At 44.3% G+C, this 24,254-nt stretch overlaps 1 protein-coding gene across 4 annotated transcripts in view; it reads left to right on the top strand.

The window, feature by feature from the left end:
* Positions 1-24,254, top strand: part of SLC16A12 (solute carrier family 16 member 12) — an 83,438-nt gene that overhangs the window by 35,504 nt on the left and 23,680 nt on the right. The window lies entirely within an intron of this gene.

Here is a 24,254-nt window from a genome sequence, read left to right as displayed (position 1 = left end):
AAGCTGCAACTGTATTTTTCATCTCCTGTTTTCCTTTAGAACGTGTTCCATAGGGAATAACCCTCTGCCATCTCTCTAAATGAAAACGTGGACAGGTCCCATGGCTCTCTGTTCATTCTTGGGTAGCAGGTGGCCCCATGGCCACCTCAAGTCCTGAACATGGTCTCGATTCAGACATTCGAATAGCTAACCCATGCAGGTAGTGGAAACATAGAATTGAATTTAATGTCAGTCCTCACCTCCTCCCCCAGGCAAGGCTACTAAAATGTTGGCTGTTTGTAGTGGCAGAAGAAGGTATGATTCTTTCCCCTTCCCCAGCTTAATGTTTCTTCCTCACTAGCTTGCTGTAATTTTTTTTTTTTTTTTTTTTAACTCCTTGGGACCTGGCTTAAGTAGGAGAGGGGATTAGGAGAATAGGGCACAATGTTACACTCGTCAGCTCTTTATCTGGCGGGTGATGTTTGTTTGTTTTTAGTTCTTGTTTTTTGTTTTTGGGTTTTTGTTGTTTTTCAGCCCTTGGAGCACAGCGCCTGTGAGGCATGTAATACTTCTCATCTGGCTGCCTGCAACCCCCTTGGCTCCTGGTTCTCCAGGGATTATGGACCTTTGCTGTTAGAGAACCATCTCCCATCAGGAGGCCCTCCTGGGCAGAAGTGTAATGGCTCTAGACAGTTCTTTCCTCAGCAGGGTCTGTACCTGGCCCAGGGGAAACTATGTGGCACCTGTTGAGTCACCTTGAGGGACGGGGGAGTTCTGTCTCCTTCATGCCAAAGTCAAACCCATGTATTAGCCACTCTTGGGATTCCCTGGGCCTGGACTCATATCTCCCTCCTCTGTTCTCAAATGCAGAGTCCAAGTAGCTCCCCCCACCAAGGTTTCACTGACACCTTACTTTTTCTAAACTTGAGGTAGGGTGGGGGTGTCCCCTCATCTCTAAGGAAATTGTCTTTAAAAACTCCTATTTATGGGCGCCTGGGTGGCTCAGTTGGCTAAGCGTCTGACTTCGGCTCAGGTCACGATCTCACAGCCCGTGAGTTTGAGCCCCGCGTCAGGCTCTGGGCTGATGGCTCAGAGCCTGGAGCCTGCTTCTGATTCTGTGTCTCCCTCTCTCTCTGCCCCTCCCCTGTTCATGCTCTGTCTCTCTGTGTCTCAAAAATAAATAAACGTTAAAAAAAAAAAAATTTAAAAATAAAAAAAATAAAAAATAAAAACTCCTATTTATTTATTTATTTATTTATTTATTTATTTATTTATTTATTTATTTAGATAGATAGATAGTGAACAGGGGAAGGGCGCCCAGTGTGGGGCTTGAACCCATAACCACAAACGAGATCACGACCTGAGCTGAAATCAAGAGTTGGACACTTAACCGACTGAGCCACCCAGGTGCCCCCCCCCCCTTCAAAATGCTCTTTTAAATTTCTAACTCTCAGCTCTTTTGTATTTTCAAAGCTAGATGAGGAGCCCAAGAGTTGTGGGATGAGATTTTTGTGTGTAAGTTCCGAAGACAGTCATCTGGCCTGTCACAATAGAATTTCACATTTATTTTACTTGGGTGTTTCAGATAAGACTTTAATGTTAACAGACTTGTAGTATGATAAAAAAAAAATTTTTTTTTTCCGTCTCTGTCCCTGGCTCCTGGCACAGCACTCCTAAAACTCTTGGCATTTCCTGAGTGATAGGGGAATGTCTTTTGTTATTCATAAGGAACCACTTCTTAGCACACTGGAGTGTGCTAAGGAGGTGACGTAGGGTGGGGCCCTGGGTAGCCTCAGGATGGGGCTGGTCACCAGAATGACCATGTGATTTGGACTTGCAGCCACACTCACTAATTTCCTGGGAGCAGCAAGAAGTGGGGCTAGAGATTGGGCTCTGTAGTGAGTCAGGTGGGAGTTTGTTTTTTGGTTCTTGTTTTTTGTTTTTGGGTTTTTCGTTCTTGTCGCTCAACCCTTCGAACACAGCACCTGTGAGGCATTCAGTACTTCTCATCCGGCTGTTTGCAATTCAGAGAGCTTCCAGGTTGGTGAACACATCCACATGAATTCATCTGCCAGGAGGGTGGCCCGCCCCAAGTCCACTGACGGGAGCGCCCAACTCAGGACCCTTCTGGTCCTTGCCTTATGTACCTTTTCATCGGTTTCCTCTGTATCCTTTATAATAAACCCGTATATGTAAGTAAAGTGTTTTCTTGAGCTCTGTGAGCTGTTCTAGCAAATTAGCAAACCTGAGGAGGGGGGCGTAGGAACTCGAGTTTCTAGCCGGTCAGTCAGGAGTACAAGTGTCCCAGAATTTGAGATGGCGTCTGGAGCAGGGGCAGTCTTGTAGACGAGGCCCTTAACTTGTAAGTTCTGATGCTAACTCTGGGTTGATAGTGTCAGAATTGAATTGTGGACACGCCGTTGGTGTAGGATTGCTGGAAGACTTAAGAATCAGAGAATACTGTATTACATATAAGCCACCGCAGTCTCTTCTAGCCTTCCGGAATTGCTGGCAGGTTCTGAGATTTGTTGCAAGTCCAGATTCATCATACCTACTCGTCGTGATTTTTTAATCTTCAAGCCCATTAACCTTTGATCTATTTCTTTGCCTACTGAAGAAGAGCCCTACGTTTTCATTTCTCTTCCTATGAAGATGTCTTGAGACACTGTAGTCATCTTTCGTGGACCCTTCTGAAATTGTTCTATTTTTCTTGATTTTCAAGTGAATGGAACTGTAGCATTATGGATGCTGATGTTTGATACAAGGGGAATTACATTTTTTTAGTTTGTCCCTATTTCCCCTTGATGATGGCCAGAAATTATATTGACTCTCTTGATCACAGAAGCACTTGAACTGATGATACCTTTAGGGACTATTCAATAATAGATTTACACCTTTTTTTTTCATCATTTCTGAAATAACAAACATTATTATGTGTTCACAGGTTTAGATACATGTAATACACTATTGACTCAAAAGGAAATATATATCCAAATGATATTATCCTCATAAAAGCAGCTACCTTAGGAATTTTTAAGGTCAGCCTATTGTTCATAATATTTTAGAGCCTCATGTTTTGAAACTGCTTTAAATCTTTAGCATATTCTTTTGAATGTCCTCAACAATGGCTATTCACTCCAAGAAAGTGACTGATTTTTGGAAACATCAAAAATCATTGGAAACCACGTCTGAGTGTGATATTGATTATTCATTTGAGCAGTACTGTTAAGGTCAAAATAGTGTGTCTATAAAATGGTGGGCCTGGTTTCCTTATTTAAATGAAAACAATACCAAGAATAATTGTAAGGCTTTTTTGACAATGATAATTCCATTGATATTGATATACCCACATTTTGTAGAGATAACTGTTTAAAAGTAACAAGTATAATCACTCTTTCTTTCCTCATGAAAGACTCCTTCCATGAGGCTGTAAGATATCTAGTGCCAACAGGGAAGTGGGCCACTCTCTAGTCACTTTCCTGACATATCAGTTCTCATTTTGACTCTTGTCACATCAAAGCTTCTACTTACCCTGATACTGTGCAGAATGATCTCAACCAGACCTTGCCATGTCTGGCTATCGCCTGTATCTCAGTTCCCCTTGAGCATTTTCCATCCTGGGACATATCCTTCCTCCTTATTTCTTTTATAAGTGGGAAGTGGTCCTTTGGGAATCCATACTGCTCAGAAAAGGAGCATCTGTAGATTTGTGAGGCATCATTTGGTGGAGAACTGTCATTGTAATTGGTTTGTTGCTGCTGGTATCCCAGGCGTACATATTGCAATGCCCAAATTAATTAAAGCTAGATTATTTAAAACATTTTTTAAGTTTATTTATTTATTATGAGAGAGATGGGGAGAGAGACAGAGAGTGTGGGGGAGGGGCAGAGAGCTAGGGAAAGGGAGAGAATCCCAAGCAGGCTCCACATTGCCAGCGTGGAGCCTGATGTGGGGCTCGAACCCACAAACCTTGAGATCATGACCTAGGCTGAAACCAAGAGTTGGGTATGTAACCTACAGAGCCACCTAGGTGCCCCAAAGCGAGGTTATTTTCAAACCTCACTGACTCTCGCACAGTCTATTCGAGGGTGAGGGAGTTTGGTTGCCAAGCTCTCAGCACTTCTGGAGGCTTGGAATTAATTCAGAAAGGAAAGGGAAATTCTGCTATGCAAAATCAAGGTACCATGATGCCACCGACAGTGAGGAGCAGGTACCCAGATCCTCTTCTGAAAGACTATATTGCGTATGTGACTCCCTGAGCACAGTGCCTCGCCTGTGGATCAGCGCTCACAAAATAGTAGCTTATTGCTATTTTGATGATATTCATCTATAGAATTAAAATGCTGAGTTGTCTTTTGGCCACACCATCCTGGGTATTTCCTTTAAATACCCAATTAGTCGGTCAAATGTTATTCCCCCTTAGAGAAGTCTTGTTGCCTTGCCCAGGATGGCCATGCTCGTTTGGAGGAATCTGACCCTTTGTACAGATCCCACAGATCTTCCCAGCCAGCTGTGAAAGGGATTGATGGTGGCCCTCCAGCAGCTTTCTGGAGCACTGCCGCCGGGCAGTGAGAAGGTCTTCATTTCATCCCATACTTCCAAATTTCATCCTTGAGCGTCTTTTGACCTGCACGGGTCCATTCACTGCTAGGAAGCAACACGGATCTCTTCTGGAACACTGTGTATCTACTGCTTTCTGACCTAGGACCTTTGAACTGCCAACTGCAAAAGGAACTTTTCCTCAGAATTACATTATCCATACTAGAAGCTGAGTCGAGAAGAGGAGAAATAAGGGATCTAGGAGGCCTCTGTTTTTGTAACATTGGTTTCCTCTCCTCCCTCTGTTTCTACTTAGTACATGTCACGGTCACATAACTTACATATGTAAATTACAAATTACATTTGGCTCTGGTTTTTCAAATCTTTCTTCCCCAGAAAGAGTTAATGATCCTTTTTTTGTTTGTTTGTTTTTAATCCTAAACCTCCTTCTTTGTCTGAGGTTGAGGGGATGTCCATTTCTCAGTCTTTGTGGACTTCTTGTTTGTTTCATAAACCACAGGAGGCATTTCCATGTAACCCCAGATGCTCACCCGTGCCAGGCAGTGAGCTTGCTGCCCACCAACCCTGCAAGACACGCATCAGCTTCCCCTTCCATCTTCTGGGGACCAAATAGCTCATTAGGAACTATTTCAGCTAATTGCCACAAATGCTAGAGATTTCTGCCTCTGCTCTGGTTAATTTTACAAAATGACTCCAGGCTCTTGACTTTTTCTGGGTCTTTTCTTTTTTTATCTTTTTCTCTTTGTTTCTTTTATTCTAGGTTGTCTCTGTTGCTCTCAGACTGTCAACAGTGATCTCACACTTGGTTACAGATTTGTCTGTGATACCAACCCCCCCACCCCGCCAACACTATGACTATTGCTTACCGTTGGTGGGCCTGAAACCCATAACTTGTTCATGTAGAAGATACAGTGGAAACACACTGGCCTTTGGAACATAGACTTCAGCCATTCATCAGCCTTTTTTTTTTAAAGTTTATTTATTTTTTGAGAGAGAGAGAAAGCAAACGGGGGAGGGGCAGGAAGAGGGAGAGAGAGAACCTCAAGCAGGCTTTGCACTGATCGTGGGATGATAGCCCCAATGCGGGACTGGATCCCATGAACTGTGAGATCGTGACCTGAGCTGAAATCAAGAGTCGGATGCTTAACCAACTGAGGCACCCAGGCGCCCCCCCCCCCCATCAGCCTTTTTTGCTGTGTTCTTAATTAGTTGCATTTTTGAGAAATGAGAACCAAGTAAATTGAATTTATATTATTCAACACTCTATTCTAAGTGAGGAATACCAGTTTAAGACATGAGTGATTAAGTACCTGCAAAGCCGTACTTCTCAATCTTATAGACGATTGTCTTGTAGAAATCAAAATGTTTATTTTCTTGGTTCAGATTATTCTCATTCCAAGATCCTGCAAGTATCCCATATAACTCAAGCCTTTATTTATTCTTACTCTGAAGATGTTAAGTAACTCCTTCCCTTGCCCCCAGAGAAGACAATTCTGTCATTGTCCACATTCTTTCAAAACACAGGTCAAAGAAGACCGAATGAGATTCTTATGGGAGCCTAGAATGTCCTGAGCAAGAACGTCCGATTTTCATTCCATCCAGTACAGTTGTTAAGGTGGACATGTTCATTCCCTGTTATTTACTCATCAAATATTGCATCACTGAGGTGTCTGGGTGGTTGTCGGTTAAGCATCCGACCTCAGCTCAGGTCATGATCTGGCGGTTTGTGGATTCAAGCTCTGCATCAGGCTCTGTGCTGGCAGCACAGAACCTGCTTGGGATTCTCTCTTTCCCTCTCTCTGCCCTTCCCCTGCTGGCACGCATGTGGGCGAGGGCTCTCTCTCTCCCCCCCCCCCCCAAAATAAATAAATAAACAACAAATATTGCGTCACTTTGTAAGAGGAGAACAGACTTGGAAATTATAGTGAAAGACCATGCTGGAATAAATTTATTTTACATACACACACCACACCATACCACATACCCCATGCCACACATACACATACATGAAAAGAAAAACAACAATAAAAATTAAACTCTGCCAATTGAATTGTTTCCTTAGACAACCTTAAAATATGATCGGAAAGCTTCTCTTTCCACAAATAGATTTCTTGTTTTCAGCCTGTTGGGAAGAAAAGAAGTGAGAGGTACCCTTTAATTCATGTGTGAGAGAGTGGTCCCAAAGCAAAGCCCTCTCAGGTATTACTGGAGGGAGAAAGATCTTGACAAGTTTGAATAAGGACAGTAAACATAAGCGTGAGAAACATAATAAATGGGAAATGTTATCTCTGTAAAATATATGAAAAAGCATATATAAATGTATGGAAAATGGAAAAACCCAGCTCACTTAGTTACAACTGTGTAAAAATGGTTTTGTTACTGTTTGTAAGAAGGCTATGAGTATTATGAGACTTTCAAAAAATACACGAAAAGACCATTCATCATCTTACTTTCCTCACACAGCTACTTTCTATTTTTGTACATTCCTTTCTCATTTTGTCTGTATGCATCTGTATTTTCTGTAGGTGTGCTCAGAGCACGCACATTTTGTGTTCTGACTTTGGGTTTGCCCAGCATAGGCGTGTTTTTGGTGCTGCCCCAGTCCTCATGACCATCATTGGGAAAGGCTTCATAATAATCCATGGCTTGGACGTGCCCTCCCTGTACCTCTTAGGAAAAGTCATTAAAAGGGAAGAGAATGTGGCTACGGATGTTTGCTATACAGGTAATTGCCTGCAAAGAATTGCTCTGTGCACTTCAAAAGGACCAACTAAATACTGCAAAGAAGTGAAAATTGGCTTACATGTTCAAAAGACATTGTATTTCTTGGATGTATTGTTTTCTCTTTCATTTTCTCTGCCACTCTCTCTCCATTATTTACTCTTTTGTATCGTCTCTGTAGCATAAGAGAAAGTTGACATAGCAACGTGAAGTCATTGGGTGGCTCCTTGGCTTTTTTCCTTTGGATACTCTAGCAAAAGAAACATGGGTACTTTCAGCTATAATGAAGATACTCATTGACTAATAATTTGCTAATCATGTCACTACTGGAACTAGTAACTGGTATGAGTTTAACTTAGGTAAGTATTTTGTGAGTGTGTACTGTGTTAATACGTGAATTTTTTGGTCGGCGCTAGGTGCTTTTACGTGTACTTCGCCCTTCAATCCTCATTAAAGCCCTATTAGAGAGGAACTATTAACTCCCACAGACACAGCGGTAGACTGTGATTCAACAAGCTAAGTCCCGTGGTCAAGGCCACTCAGCCAGCAGTTGTCTGAGTTGGGTTTTTCTAAGCCGGAGATGTCTGGCCCCGCCCCAAGCGCACTGTTGTGCATGCTTAAAAATGTGATCCAGCGTTTGTATTTGTGGCAGTTTTAAAGACGTCAAGGTCAGTAGTAGAGGGAGGAGGGAACCCCTGGAATCCTTTAACGGGGGAGATCCTGTCAGAGGAATATGGATTTCTTTTTTCTCTTAAAAATGTTTTTCTGGGGCGCCTGGGTGGCGCAGTCGGTTAAGCGACCGACTTCAGCCAGGTCACGATCTCGCGGTCCATGAGTTCGAGCCCTGCGTCAGGCTCTGGGCTGATGGCTCGGAGCCTGGAGCCTGTTTCCGATTCTGTGTCTCCCTCTCTCTCTGCCCCTCCCCCGTTCATGCTCTGTCTCTCTCTGTCCCAAAAATAAATAAAAACATTGAAAAAAAAATTTAAAAAAAATGTTTTTCTAGGGGCACCTGGGTGGCTCAAGTCGGTTAAGCGGCCGACTTCGGCTCAGGTCATGATCTCACAGCTGTGAGTTCAAGCCCCGAGTCCGGCTCTGTGCTGACAACAAAGAGCCTGGAACCTGCTTCGGACCCTGTGTCTCCCTCTCTCCCTGCCCCTCCCCTGCTCATGCTCTGTCTCTGTCTCTCTCTCTCTCTCTCAAAAATAAACAAACATTAAAAAATTTAAAAAATAAATAAAAATGTTTTTCTAGGGGCGCCTGATGGCTTCGTCGGTTAAGCATGACTTGACTTCAGCTCAGGTCATGATCTCACAGTCGTGAGATCGAGTCCCACGTTGGGCTCTGTGCCTGCTTAAGATTCTCTCTCTCCCTCTCTCTGCTCCTCTCCCTCACTCACGCTTTGTCTCAAAAAAAAAAAAATTTTTTTTTAACCGTGTTACGTCACTATGTCCAGCTGCATCATGGCCTAAGAGCCTCTTGTAAGCCTCCTTCTCAGGGAACTGCTCTTTGAGAACATTTTTCACACGCAGCCTCAGAACACACATATGTGCTCCAGTGTGAAGTCTCTGGAGAGGGGAGGATGATAGGTCTTCTTTTGCAGTTTTTGAGGTTCCACTTGATACAACTGTTATACCCCCCACGCTATCTCAATATAAAAAATCATAATAATCAGGGCACCTGGGTGGCTCCGTCGGATAAGCGTCCAACTTTAGGTCATGTCATGATCTCACGGTTTGTGAGTTTAAACCCCACATAGGGCTCTGTGCTGACAGTCCTCTGTCTCCCTCTCTGCCCCTCCCTCCCCTCTCTCTCTCTCTCTCTCTCTCAAAAATAAATAAACATTTAAAAAATTATCATAAAATATTGAAATCTTATCCCTCTCCTATGGCTCATGGAGGCAGTCTGTAACAATTAGGGTAGTAATAGCTAACATTTATTTGAACGCTTATGCTGTGGGGAGGGTCTATGCTTCGTGATATAATATGGGTTACTTATTTCATTTTCCAAATAACTCCACGAGGTAGGCATTGGGATTTGAAAGGATCAAGAAAAAACACTCATCTTTTCCCTAAATTCTGAACCAGTGTACAGGTAGAAACGGATATCCAACAGAAGAAGATCAAAATGCCACCTCCCGTGCTAATGATTACCGATAATTGGGGAACGAGGCTTGGGACTACCAGCCAAGTAGGATTGCAATACTTTCCCCATCAACAATACAGATTTACCTAGTCGCAGTCCCTGCCAGCCCTGGACAACCACAGGCTTACTGGCAAGGGGACCTGCCCCTATCTCATTTATAGTGTGGGAGACCTGAGAAGGATGAGCACGGTCTGCTAACAGGCAGATCCCAAGTGGAGGGGCGGGGGGTGGGGGAGACAAGGGTGAGAAAGGCGGAACTGAATATGTGCAACTGTATCTGTTTCTCCCAAACTCACAAATCAGGTAACTGCTTTCCTCCTATGGAGAAAAGGAAGTGAGGAGGTTGAGACAGGTTAAGGATGTCACGTCTGCTGGAGTCCCTGACACATGGAATCAATCGAAAGAAGGCCTTTGTCCCCATTTGTAGGTATTGTACATGGATCTGTCCTACAGATATGGCAGCTGGGGCACTGAGACACTAAATAAGAGTTGCGATTAGTGAGTAGCAGAGAAGTCTAAATGGGGTCACTCTGTAAGTGATGGATGGAGCCAGGAACACTGGGGTGGGCTTCAGTGTGGCTCAGGTACAAGACAAAGGGAAATTCAAAAGGGAGGGCAGATGTGAGAGGCACACAAGCAGAAGCCATGAGTTGCACTCGCTGGTTATGAGAGCTGGGGAGTTGTCAAGGGGACTCAGAGTGTTCTAGTATGCCTAGTTGGAAAATACTGAAGGCATTAAACGTGTGCGTGTGTGCGCGCGCACACACACACACACACACACACACACACACACTGTGTTTCCAGGGGAGAATAGCCTGTGCTCTTTTGGACATGTGAGTTTGAGGTACCCCGGAGGCTATTGGAAGTTTGAGTCCACAAGTTGAGGAATGTCGGCAGCAGAGAGGCAGATTTGGGCATTGTCCCTTTAAGGGTGAGTGCTGGCTGAAACTAAGGGGGGACTAAAGTAAGAGCAGCAAAGGAGGAGGTCAGTTTCACAACTGAGTTTTGTATTTGAAATAAGCCAAAAGGTTGGAGTTGGTAACCTTGAGCGACTTGCTCTTGTCTAAAGGCAAGCCTGGCTGCGGTTCAGGAATTGACCTCATCTTTTAACCAGAGCCCTGGTGCATGACACAAGCTTACAGCCCACACTGGTGTGCCGGACGGCTTCCATTTGTCCAAGTTCACTGTTTATCCATTTCCACCCTGGGAGACTGACGTGTGGGCTGCATCAAATGGGTCCCCCTTGAGTCCAGCTACTGAGAGGACTTGGAAAGCATCTGGAGTGTGAGGCTGGTGCATTTGTGTCCTTGGCTCTTTTACTGTATGATCCTTGTGGACTGGCTGCTTTCCTTTGCTCAGGATTTTCTATGGTGACTTTATAGAAGGTTCCAGTAACTGTCCTTCAGACCTAGAGGTGGTAATATCTTCCACTATTACTACCCCCTGGGGACTCTACTGACCTTTGTTAGAGTTTATGAACACAGCTCACATCTTTCTAAATGTCTTTGTGGAAGCCTCCCCAACTTCCTGGCCTTGGATAAAAAAGGACCTTGGATAAAAAAACAAAACAAAACCAAAAAAAACACCTAGTAGACCAGAAGGAATTTATGGTCTCCAAGGCACCAACCCTACCCTTAATAGACAGAGAGGGGCTTCTAATTGGGGGGTCTCTGACCTGGAAGGAGACAAGAGAGTTAGTACAAGATATGCAAACCCACATGCACACGCAGCATCCTCATCCATAAACAGAGTAATATCTTACACAGTTGTCAGGCTCTTTCAAATGTTTGTAAGTGCCTTAGTGATTTGTAAAATAAAATATATTTGAACATACCGTGAGATTCATTTTAACTGTTGTCTTTATATATTTTCTTAATCAGTAAACATATTAAAAATATAACCATTGCTAGAGTGCCTGGGTGGCTCAGTCGGTTGAGCATCTGACTCTTTTTTTTTTTTTAACTGTTCTTTTTAATGTTTATTTATTTTATTTTTGAGAGAGAGAGAGAGAGCGTGTGTGTGTGGGGGGGGGGGGTAGAGAGAGAGAGGGAGAGAGAGCAAGAATCCAAAGCAAGATCCGTGCTGTCAGCACAGAGCTCGAAGGCAGGGCTTGAACCCATGAACCGTGAGATCATGACCTAAGCTGAAATCAAGAGCCGGGCATTTAACTGACTGAGCCACCCAGGCACCCGAAGACACTGACTCTTGATTTTGGCTCAGGTCATGATTCCAGGGTCACGGGGTCGAGCCCCACATCGGCTCTGTGCTGAGCGTGGGGCCTGCTTGGGATTCTCTCACTTGCCCCTCTCCCCAACTCGGGCTCGGTCTCTCTCAGATAAAATCAGCACATATGTGTGTGTGTGGCCATGTTTGGCTAAGGAAATATTTTATTGATTTATTTTAGGAAATATTTTTAAACGTTTAGTGCAAACTCACACATGAAGAAGTTGGCAACTACTTCCAAGGCCTTTGCTGTTAAAATTCACCAGACTTTTCCTTGGGCCCCAAACTAGGAGAAAGTAGAATGAACTGGTTCCGTTCTAACTCATTCTATCAGGATCGAGACAGAGGTGACCACCCACATCTTGAAAGAATTTTTGTAAAATCCTTTCCAAGTTTTTTTATTTCCAGAAAGAAACTCAGGTCCTCGGTCTTGAACCAAAAAGTACACCACATTCTCAGCCTTGGCAACACCTTGTCCTTTGCGTGACCTACTGTGGCTCAAGCAGTGAGCAGAGTCTGCGGAGCGCAAAAATAAACATCTCTAAGGGCCTGTGGAATTTGATGGCCTGTGCAGTGTGTGAGGCAGACCGTGGGCTGAGTGCCAGGCCCTGTAGGTGAGCCCTCCAGCAACCCGTGTGCATTTTTAGCCTCTCTCTTAGTCACCAGAAAGGCCAAGCCTTGATTAGAAGCGCGGGATTTTCAGCCTCACACCCACCTCTCTTTTTCAGAGAAGGGAGAGGGGCTGAAAATGGAGCTAATTGACCCTGTCTCTGCGAGGATGTCTCCATAAATTCCCAGTGGTGTGGGGTTCGGGAAGCTTCTGGTTTGGCAAACGCATGTAGGTGCTGGGAGAGCGTCATGGCTGGAGACAGCGTGGAAGTCCCGCGGCCCTTCGCACATACCTTGCCCTATGTGTCTCTTCCATCTGGATGCTCATCTGTGTCCTTTATTGTACCCTTTTACAGTAAACTGGTAAATGCGAGCAAGCGTTTCCCTGTGTTCAGTGAGCCGCTCTAGCAAAATAGTTGAACCCAAGGAAGAGGTCATTAGAACTGCCCGTCTACAGTGTGTTGGTCAGAAGTTCAGATGACATCCTAGGCTTGTGTCTGGTGTCTGGAGGTAAGGTGAGAGGCAGACTTCTGGGCCCGAACCCTCAACCTGTGGGATCTGACACTCTCTCTGGGTTGACAGTATCAGAATTGAGTCGAATTCTTATTGGTGTGGGGGAAACCTCCACGTGTCTGGTGACCAGAAGTGACAGAAGCGTGTTTTGTGTGGGAGGTTAAGGAGACTCATAGGAGAGAAACACCCAGAGGGAAGAACCAGGTTTTCCCTACTCAGGAAGGAAAAATCTGCGTTTTTATATTATACTAGCAGTGAAGTTGTGTTTCCAGGTTTAGCCTGGTCGGGGGTCAGGATCTGGCCATGCTTGGTGTACTCAGTGAGATACATTCACTTAAGGCTCTGTTACCCAGATGCTGGGAAGGCTGGTCAACCTGGTTTGACAGTGGGTAAAAAGAACAAAGAATGATGGGTAATTTCTTCCCCCCATTCCTCAAGCTCCCCTTCCCCCTTCCCCATGCGATTTGAGAAAATGTCCAGAACGTGAGAACTGGGGATATTCATCCCCTAAGTATTTATTGAGTGCCAGTGTCCAAGGCACTGAAGCGTCAAGGGTCCCCGCTCCCAGGGAGTTCACACTCTGTGCAGACTTCACTGTGGCTTTCAAACAGCCATTCTCCACGACCCTGTATGACCTGAGGGGTTAAGTTCTAGCCCACCAAAATAACGGACTGGTCGCCCCTCCCATTCCAACCACATGGCAGCAACAGCGATTACAGAGCGAGGAAAATGTTGTGGTATAGACAGGCGGCACTGTGCTCCAATAAAAGGCTCTCTGTCAGCTAACAGAAAGACCCTATGAAATTCATCACAAGCCCCGAGGTTCTCCTCTGCAGCCAAGAAGCCTCTGATATAACATATTCTCACCTAATAACTCCATATGCCGTAAGAGTGCAAAATTAGACTCCGCAAGGCCACGGAGTTAGACTCCAGGATTTATTCACTGAACCACACAAATGTTGAACGCCAGCTTCATACCAGACACTGTCCCAGGCCCAGGCATCTCTGACTGCATATTGTGTGTGTGTGTGTATACATACATGTACACACACACATATTTTTATCAACGTTTATTTATTTTTGGGACAGAGAGAGACAGAGCATGAACGGGGGAAGGGCAGAGAGAGAGGGAGACACAGAATCGGAAACAGGCTCCAGGCTCTGAGCCATCAGCCCAGAGCCCGACGCGGGGCTCGAACTCCGGGACCGCGAGATCGTGACCTGGCTGAAGTCGGACGCTTAACCGACTGCGCCACCCAGGCGCCCCCACATATTTTTATCAAAGAGGGCTACAGCTCAGGCCTGTCACTTCTTTTACATGCCCTTCCAAATTGGAGAGAAAAGAACTCCGTCACTGCAGAAGAAAACAGTAAGTGGGAGCAAGCTCCTGGTTATGAGTTGCACCATCAACAAACTATTAGACGCAGAAGTAAGCATTTTTTCTGACGTTGCCTAGACTCAGCAGCTTCTGTGGGTTAGGAGCTGGCGGCGAGAGAAAGAATGTTGCTTTCTGCTCTCTGCGCCTTACGGGAATCACAAGTCGTACCTTTTTCTCCCTTGTGTAGACCAAATACTATATAAATTGCTCTGCTGTTTATTCTAGGTCTTCTGTAACGTATTCTTGTCCCCGAAGTCTCACACAAGGTAGGAACTTGAGCAGCTGCATTGCCAGAAGTCAGAATTTCTCAGTTTAGTGCCCAAAGGTGCCCAAGAGACAGCCCCAGCTTTCTGGTCGAAGTCAGTAGTTGTACTCCCCTGTTACCAGGATCTGTTGGAGGACTAAGCAGAGAGAAGCAGAGAGGAGAGGGGGCAAAAGCGAATCACTAGTTTTTCTTTACTAAGAACAATATTTTTCATAGCACACATGTGATATCATTGAGCAACAAAAATAAATAAATCCATATGCGTTAGGAGTCATCCCTAAGACCCAGAGACTCCGATGGAAAAAATAGGTGGGTCCCTGAGCCACAGACTGTGCAAACCCAAGCAGAGAGGACTTTCTTTAACTTCCCTCCCCATTCAGTCCTTGTCAGAGCTTGTGTTTGGCCCAGGCTACAAGTCTGCAGGGTTACCAGCTGGCCCAGGCTACAAGTCTGCAGGGTTACCAGCTGGAACGCTTTGCTCCACTGCTATAAAGGCTATAAATGCTGTGCAGAAAAGTGTTGGAATCCTCTCATGGCATACTTGGAAGATTGCCCTTCGGTGTACCTGGCGCCCTCTGTGATTCCTCGCCACTGAAAGGATCAGTCAACTTGGATAGATTTCGGCATCTTCCGTGGACTGAACGTGGTAGCTCTCTCTCTCTTTTAGGCATTTATAAACCGCTCTCAGCACTGTTTTGGAGTTTTTAGTGTAAAAATAATGCAAATATTATGTCAAGTTTGTTCCTGGACATTTCATGGTTTTTGATGCTACTATAAAGTAGCATTTTTAAATTTTAATTTGTAATTGCTCACCCTAATATGTAGAAATACTATAATTGACTATACAAGACAAAATAATAAATTCCTGTTCGTCAAAAGTAATAGCTTCTGTTCTTCAAAATACACCACTAAGGAACGAATGGGCAAGCCACAGAATGGGAGAAAATATTTATAATACATAAGTCTACAAAGGACTTGTATCTACAACATACAAAGAATTTTTATATCTCAATAAAAAGACACCCCCCCCAATGTGCACGATATTTGAATAGACAAAAGAATATGTATGAGTAGTTAATAAGTACATGAAAAAACTGGTTAGTATCCTTAATCATCAGGGAAGCACAAATTAAAACTAAAAGGTGTGGGGCATCTGGGTGGCTCAGTTGGTGAAGCGTCCAACTCTTGGTTTCAGCTAAGGTCATGATCTCATGGTTCGTCTGTTCGAGCCCTGCATCAGGCTCAGCACTGCTGGTGCAGAGCCTGCTTGGGATTTTCTCCCTCTCCCTCTCTCTCTGCCCCTCCCCTGTGCTCTCTCTCAAAAATAAATAAATAAACTTAAAAAGAAACTACAATGTGAATCCATTATACACCGGAGCATCTGGACTTCTGATATATTACTAATAATATTGTACAGCCATTTTTGAAAAAAAGTTTGGCAGTTTCTTCTAAAGTTAAGTATATACTTACAACATGACTCGGCAATTTTATTCCTATGTATTTACTCAAGAGAACGAAAATAGATGTCCACAAAAAGACTTGTATAGGTGATGTCACAGAAGCTTTGTTCATAATCGTCTAAAACTGGAAACAACATGTCCATCAACAGATGACTACGTAAATAAATCGCAGTATATCCATTATATAGGTTACTATTCAATAATAAAAAGGAATCTACAGATGCACACAGCAACCTGGATGAATCTCAAAACATTATCGTGAGTGAAAGAAGCTGGAAACAAAATAGTCCCTGTTGTGTGGTTCCATTTTTATGGAATTCTTGACTGACAAAACTAATCTATGTCGGACAGAAAGCAAATCAGTGGGGGTGTGGTGCTGAGGTTGGTTGAGACTGACTTCAGAGGAGCACGAGGGAATATTTGGGGTGATGGAAATGTTCTATATCTTGGTTGTGGTGGTTGTGGTTATGTGAGTGTATACATCAAAAAGTCATCAAAACAAAGACTTAAAAATGGGTGTGTTTTATTGTGTATGAATTGCACCTCAATTTCAACACGTTTCTAGCAGCCTTTGCAAGTTGAAAGTACTCTCTTGCATCTTCGCTCAGTCTTCTGGGATCAATATTTAGCCAAATCCAAGGTTAATCTCTAAGTAAGTGTTGTTTCTCCTTTCTGTGGTGTTTATCCCTCCCTCCCCTCTATGCCTGTCTGGCTTCGGGGAGAACTCATGCGTAATGGTGGAGGAGGTGGTTGGCATGCAGGTCCCTGAGTTCGTACTAGCCTAGGCACAGCTTTCCTTGGTGTTGGTGCCTGGGCGTCCTGCCCACGACTCTCATCTGGCTGGTCTCTGGGTGTTGGCTTCTGTCCTCACTGTGTACCATGCTGACGCATGTGCTACTGGTGAAACTTACAGTCCGTACTGCCTTTATGGCCAGGACCTGGGGGGATTCCCCATCTTTCTTGTTGCAGATCCTCGTGTGAAGATCAGCCATGATTTCCGTTTGGCTCAGCCTGTTTCCCCTTTGCCACAGCCCTGCCTCTCATCGCTTAGATGTATTTCATGTCTCCACTGAGAATACGGAAGAGCATCTGGGCCACTTCTGTGTCACATGGGAGGTGAGGGACGGTCAGTAGGCACTGTCTTTGGCTTTCTCTCTGCCCTGACACATCACAGGCCAAGGGCACCCAATGAAGTTGGGTCTTTCCACAGTTACCCACAGGATACATAGCACAAGCCTCCTTATTGCAACCCCCTGCCCCAAATACCCAGTTTAATTCTTCGCTGTACCACTTACCTACCCCTGCTCAGGACTCGAGAGAATGGGAAAGGCAGCTCATCACTCTTCCTTTAAAAAAAAAAGGGGGTGCCTGGGTGGCTCAGCCGGTTGAGCATCCGACTTCGGCTTAGGTCATGATCTCACGGTCCGTGAGTTCGAGCCCCTCGTCGGGCTCTGTGCTGACAGCTCAGAGCCTGGAGCCTGCTTCAGATTCTGTGTCTCCCTCTCTCTGACCCTCCCCCGTTCATGCTCTGTCTCTCTCTGTCTCAAAAATAAATAAACATTAAAAAAAACCAAAAAACCTTTCCCCTTCATCTCTGGGCAGGCTTCTACTTTCCCTTTGTGTGGTGGAAACTTCCCCTACAGCAAAATCCTATGGTTCCTTATTTATGGATGAAGTTATTATGGACAGGACGCATCTTCTCGTTTCCTACAACAATAAACTTCTGGGCTTAGCCTTAATGATAGAACGGGGCCAATGAGAGAAAACCAGCTTGCCAACCTAATATCAGATATTTCCAAAAATTATCTGCAGTAGAGGAATATTTTAGAAATGCCGAAAAAAAAAAAAAGACTGGCAAATTTCATGATTCTTAAGTAAAAACAAAGAGTAGAATCAATCCGAGTTTACTGAGAGTGTCTGGACTACCAGGTAACTCACCTATGGGGGAAGAGGTCCTTAATAATCAGTCACCTGGTTTGAAACATCAGTAATTCAACTCCCTGGTTTTATAGATCAGGAAATGGTAGCAGAGAGGAGGTGATTTGCACAGGGTCATTACTAAGTAGTATCAGTTGGACCCAATGGTCTTGATTCCTGCTCTTGATATCTTTCTCCCACACACCCTTATCTGTTTTGTGGCTGCAAAGCAATTAATAAAGAAGCGTACTTGATGAAGGTTAAGGCACTGGACATAGAAGGGAATGGAGGAAGGAAAGAATAATAGACCATGTTGGGAGCCTAACAAAATGAGTGGTTCCAGGACCACTGTGGACTTTTCTCTAGCAGTGTCCTGACTGTAAGAAATATGTGGGTCTTCTGACAGAGGAGATCACTTCAGAAAACTTTACTGAAGGCAACATGAAAGATTTGCCCCCAAAATGTAGTGCCATATTGGAAAGTCATGGACCATTGGCAAGAATTCTTTGCAAATGTCTAGATTTTTGAAAGCAAGGAGGATGAAGTGAAATTGAGCATATAGCCTAACTTGTACTGTGAAGGAGTAATCTTAGTGGGACATCATAACATGGAGCCTCTTTTGTTCCAAAAAGATTTTTCTGAAACCAGAATGAGATGCAGAATGCAATTATATTTCAGTGGTTGGACGTCAAAATGAAATAAATTAGAGGCTGATTGGGGCGCCTGGGTGGCGCAGTCGGTTAAGCGTCCGACTTCAGCCAGGTCACGATCTCGCGGTCCGTGAGTTCGAGCCCCGCGTCAGGCTCTGGGCTGATGGCTCAGAGCCTGGAGCCTGTTTCCGATTCTGTGTCTCCCTCTCTCTCTGCCCCTCCCCCGTTCATGCTCTGTCTCTCTCTGTCCCAAAAATAAATAAAACGTTGAAAAAAAAAATTTAAAAAAAAAAAAGAAAAAAAGAAAACAAAAAAAAATAAATTAGAGGCTGATCAGTAAAATGACGAACTACGTGATGGTAACATGCTTCCTTTGCATACTGTTTTAGGTATACTGTTAGCTCAGTAAAGGACTTTTTCATTATATTTGTGCCGTATCGGGCCAGTTAATTATTTATAAGAATGTGCAGACTAATACTGTAGGGGACCTGCAGGTTGCTCCAAAGTCTCTATGAAACTAGGTTAGCCTGGTCTAACTTGTGCTCTTCTGAAGGCGTATAAATCTAGTAAGTGACCTGTTTTGAAAGAAACACGAGTTATTTTTTGGGCAGTATACCCTTGTGTTATTAACCTGTGGGCTCCCTCCCCTTTCTTTCGTCATGAGCACTCACACGAATGGGTGCTCAGCCTTCACCATTATTTGCACGGCTTGTTGAAAGAAATGCCCAATAGCCGCTCTGAAATCTGGAGGGTGGATGGGCAGGCGCACCGTCCAAAATCCGCCAGACCACACGTCTCCACCTGCATCTCCGCATAGCGCTGCCAGGTGAGTCCCTTCTCTTCTCTGGGCTTCAGCATCATCACGGTGAAGGGGAGAAGCCAGTGCCCAGCTCTGAGGCTTGGGAGGCTCACGTGTGCCTGCTCAAGAGGACTGATTAATCATAGGACTGCACACCGATGCTTTCAGAGCTGTTTCTCCCCACCCTGGAACCCCGTGAGAATGTTCCTGGGTCTGTGGTGTTACCCAGGTTGACTTTAACTTAACAACAGACCTCTCTGTTCGCTGTGCCGTCAGCTCGGCGCTGCTTGGGAGGGTTACTCCCCTCTTTAATTTGGATTCATGCAATTGTATCTTTTGAGAGATCCTCTCAAGTTGGTCCTGAACTCCTAGATTGTGGGAATGCCAGGGAGAAGCTGCTCGGCTGAAACAAACGGAGACCGCAGAGGCGAAGTAAAAGTTAATGATGCTTAATGTTTTTGTAATGAAACGGAACATTTTCTTTTGCCAGGCCTTGTTACCTACATCATATCTTCTACTGAACAATCACCTAAGTTTCATTGTGTTGCATCAATAAATGATACAGTTCTTTCTAGTCCTCGAGAAACTATACAAAGAATTTTCGTGCGCATGTCCACGGTGCAGGAGTGGATCTGAATTACCTAAGAAAACTATATATAAAATGGTATCAAATACAGTTTTGAAAGTGAATCATAACAGTCATACTGGCTGTATACTTTTCTGCATAGTCTTTCCAACTGCATTCCTTCTGGCACAGTCTTCCTACTCTTTGTGACAGTTACGAATATACAACTTTTACGTGAGTTTCATATCGCTTCCTTCCCAATGCACACACAATATTAGTAGCGGCTTTTTGCCTTACCATTGCATCATAAATGTTTTCCCATATTACAATGTTATCTTCTTGTTTATGGCTTTAAAGGGGTGGATACTGTTCCATTTGTTGCTTGTGTCATAGCTCTCGAACACTTCCCAGTTGTTGAGCACTTAAGTTGTTTCTGCTTTATATATTATTCATAATGCAACTATTATTTTTCACCCATAGTGTCCATCTTCTCTTAAATTGTTTTCTTAGGATAACTTCCCAGCAATGAGATGACTGTTCAAAGAATTTGAACAACTTTTTAATTCCTGATCTATCGCGCTGTATTATACTGCCTCCTTGGGCATTCTATTTTTTAATTTTTTAATGTTTATTTATTTTTGAGAGAGAGAGAGAGAGAAAGAGAGCAGGAGAGGGGCAGAGAGAGAGGGAGACACAGAATCCAAAACAGGCTCCAGGCTCTGAGCTGTCAGCACAGAGCCCAACGTGGGGCTCGAACTCTAGAACAGTGAGATCATGACCTGAGGTGAAGTTGGATGCTCAACCTACTGAGTCACCCAGGCGTCCCTGTTTGAGCATTTTTGAACAGCACTGGGCAGCACTGACTGGGGATGGTCCTTACGCTGGACATTTATGGGTTCGTGGATGTATAGTCTTTTTTTTTTTTAATTTTTTTTTTAACGTTTATTTATTTTTGAGACACAGAGAGACAGAGCATGAACGGGGGAGGGTCAGAGAGAGAGAGAGAGGGAGACACAGAATCTGAAACAGGCTCCAGGCTCTGAGCTGTCAGCACAGAGCCCGACGCGGGGCTTGAACTCACGAACCGCAAGATCATGACCTGAGCCAAAGTCGGACGCTTAACTGACTGAGCCACCCAGGCGCCCCTGTATAGCCTTAAATTGGAACACAGCTTACCCTTGGGGTTATTTTAATGGGAAAACCTATGAAGAGGCTAGGACCGAACCAAGGCAGAGGTTTCCGAGTTTGGCTTCTTGACTCGTACAATTGATTCTGTCATTTCATGACACTTGCCACCTCATTATGTCTAAGCAGTGAGTTATTTCGTTGTGCGCGTGCAGGTGTGGGCAGAACTTCAAATGCCAGTCCCATTAAAATTGTGAGAGAGAGACGTGCTGGACGAAAAGTATCCCATAAATGTGACCCACATGTGGCTGTTCAAGAAACTTGGAGTTATGGCAATGTGGTACAGGCAGACGTTCAAAATCTGTTGCAGGAGCCTGTCAGGTGTCGTATACGAGTGAAACAGCAGGGCTGGGCGATACAGGAGGTCAGGGACGGGGTGACGTGGGGAATACGGGCCTTATCCAGGAATGTGCTGGTACTTGACTCCCTCTGATAGCTTCAACAAAGGAATGCCAGCTCCATATCTTTAGCACTTCCAATTTTTCAAGAGAGTTTGGAAATCTAAAGTTTTAGGTGTCTTGGTCCATTTGGGCGACTGTAACAAAACTACCACAGACTGGGTGGTTGACAGACCTTTATTTCTCACAGTTCTGGAGGTGGGAGGTTCAAGATCAAGGTGCTGGCAGGATTGGTGTTGGGTGAGAGCCTGTCTCCTTGTTCCTAGACAGACTTCTTTAAGCTGTGTCCTCATATGGCAGAGGGGGTAAAGGAGCTCTCTGGGCCTCTCTTATAAGGGAACTGATCCCATTCACTGTGAACTCACAGGCCACCGGTTTGTTCGGGTGGCTTTAAAGAGGCACACCTGTAAGGTTCTACCGTGAGCCGTTTCCTTCAAAAATTGTGGTTTTAAAGTAAAAGATATCTTATTAGTTTGATTTGCCCATCATTTACCAAGTGGTACATAGCCCGTGTTCCAAACAATGCGGGCTTCTCCATATTTGAAATGGTGTTGCATTGAATTAATATTATTTCAGATTTCTTCTGGTGACCATGATACAATCGTACCGACCACTGAGTGATTTGCTCAGTCCAGTGGAAAATGTATCTGTCCTGTCAAAACTCTTATTTTCGTCTCTTAAATAATTCATCCCTAATGGTAATTTAAGAAGTCTGTTTAATATACTAAAAAACACACTGAGAAACACCTTACGTCACCGTTCCTGTGAGGCCAGAATCCAGGACAGCTTAACGGGGTCCTCAGCTCAGGGTGTCGCAGGCCGCGGTCAAAATGTCAGCCAGTCTGTGTTCTCAACTAGAGGCTCAGTTGAGGAATAGAGGAATAGAGGAAAAGAAGTCGGCTTCCGAGATCACTTAGGATGTTGGCAGAATCTGCTTCCTTTCTGTTGTAGTACTGAGAACTTCAGTTTTCTGCTGTCTCCTGGAGGCCGTCCTCAGCTCCCAGCAGGCTGGCCACAGTCCCCTCCACGTGGCCCTCTCCATAGGCAGTGTGCAGTGTAGCAACTTGCTCTTCAAGGCAAGCAGGAGAATGAGAGCTTTCATTTCTAGCATGACTGAGCCTTACACAGGATGCCATCATCGTGGGATTCCTGTCCAGTCACCTGTGCCCTACTCTGGTTAGGAGCAAGTCACGGGTCCCACCCACACTCAAGGGGAGGGATGATACAAAGTCAAGAACACAGGAGGAGGGACCATAGGGGTACGGTAGAGTCTGCCCGCCATAGGATTTCCAGTGCCCTAAATACTGCCTGGCGCATGGTACACAGTGAGTGCTGGTAGTTGATTGAATTAATGTTGCAGCCATTACTTTTTGAACCACGTATTGCTATCTTTTTCCCAAGTCTGTGGTTTATCATCTGGTTTTATTTATTACACGTTTTGATATGTAGGAAAGGTTAAATTTTAATTTAGACAAATCAACCAAATTTTCCCTTGGTTTGTTACGTTACTTTACATCTCCAGGGGCCCTTCTCCTATCTAGAGATCAGATAAATATTTGCCTCTATTTTCACCTAGATTTTTAATGATTGTTCTTTTTTTTTTACATTTAACTCTGACCTATCTAGTAGGTTTAGAACTAGAGGGAGAGCTGTAACATGATACAGTGAGTAATCCTTTTTTTCTCCACTAATCTTTGCTACCTTATTTAGCTATATTGAGTTATTATATACTTGCTGCTGGACTCTCTATTCTGTTTCACTTATTTGCCATTCTCTTCTTGCTTTAATTACACACTTACAAAATACAGCATTGACAAAAAATTTTTCATGAAAAACTAAAAATTATTGCATCACCAATCAGAAATGCCAAAGAAGTTACTATCAGACTCATTCAGTGTAATAATTAGTACGTGGCCTAAGCTGTGGTAACAGAGAGACTGAGAATACAGAGGCTCAAATAAAATTGAAGCGTTTTGGTATTTTGTGTAACTGTGCAAAGCTGTGTGTAGTCCAGAGCTAGAGAGGCAACCCTTCTCCACCATCATCTAGGGACCCAGGGTCCTTCCACCCCATAGCTGTCCAGCCCCCAGGGCGCTGTCCTGTTGTGTGTAGGCATAGCTGTCTCACCCTTATATCCATGCTCCAGTCTATGGAAAGGGAGTGGTGGAAGTCCTGGGAAAGTGCCTTGGCCTTTGAGCTCATGAGCCAGAAATGGCATATTATTTTTCCTTGCATCCCTTTCATTTAGACTAAACCATGTTATAAAGAAGATGTGGTGTGTATGTATGTGTGTGTGTGTATATGTGTATATATATGTGTATACACACACACACACACAATGGAATATTACTCTGTGATAAAAAAGAGTGAAATCTGCCATTTGCAATAATGTGGATGGAAATAGAGTGTATTAAGCTAAGCTAAATAAATCACAGAAAGACAAGTATATGATTTCACTCATGTGAAGTTAAACAAAACAGATGAACATAGGGGAAGGAAAGGAAAAATAAGATTAAAAACAGAGAGGGAGGCAAATTATAAGAGACTCTTAAATACAGAGAACAGGGGCGCCTGGGTGGTTCAGTCGGTTAAGCGTCCGACTTTGGCTCAGGTCATGATCTCACTATTTGTGAGTTCGAGCCCCACGTCGGGCTCTGTGCTGACAGCTCAGAGCCTGGTGCCTGCTTCGGGTTCTGTGTCTCCCTCTCTCTGCCCCTCCCCCACTCACAATCGGTCTGTCTCTCAAAAATAAATAAAACATTAAAAATTTAAAAAAAAATACAGAGAACAAACTGAAGGTGGCTGGAGGGGTATTGGGCAGGGATTGGGCTAAATGGGTGATGGGCATTAAGGAGGGCACTTCTTGGGATGAGCACTGAGTGTTACATGT

Source organism: Prionailurus viverrinus, chromosome D2 (assembly GCF_022837055.1).
Source record: "Prionailurus viverrinus isolate Anna chromosome D2, UM_Priviv_1.0, whole genome shotgun sequence".
Classification (NCBI taxonomy): Eukaryota; Metazoa; Chordata; class Mammalia; order Carnivora; family Felidae; genus Prionailurus; species Prionailurus viverrinus.
The sequence above is the reverse complement of the archived record's forward strand: the minus strand, read 5'-3'. Positions and strand labels throughout refer to the sequence as shown.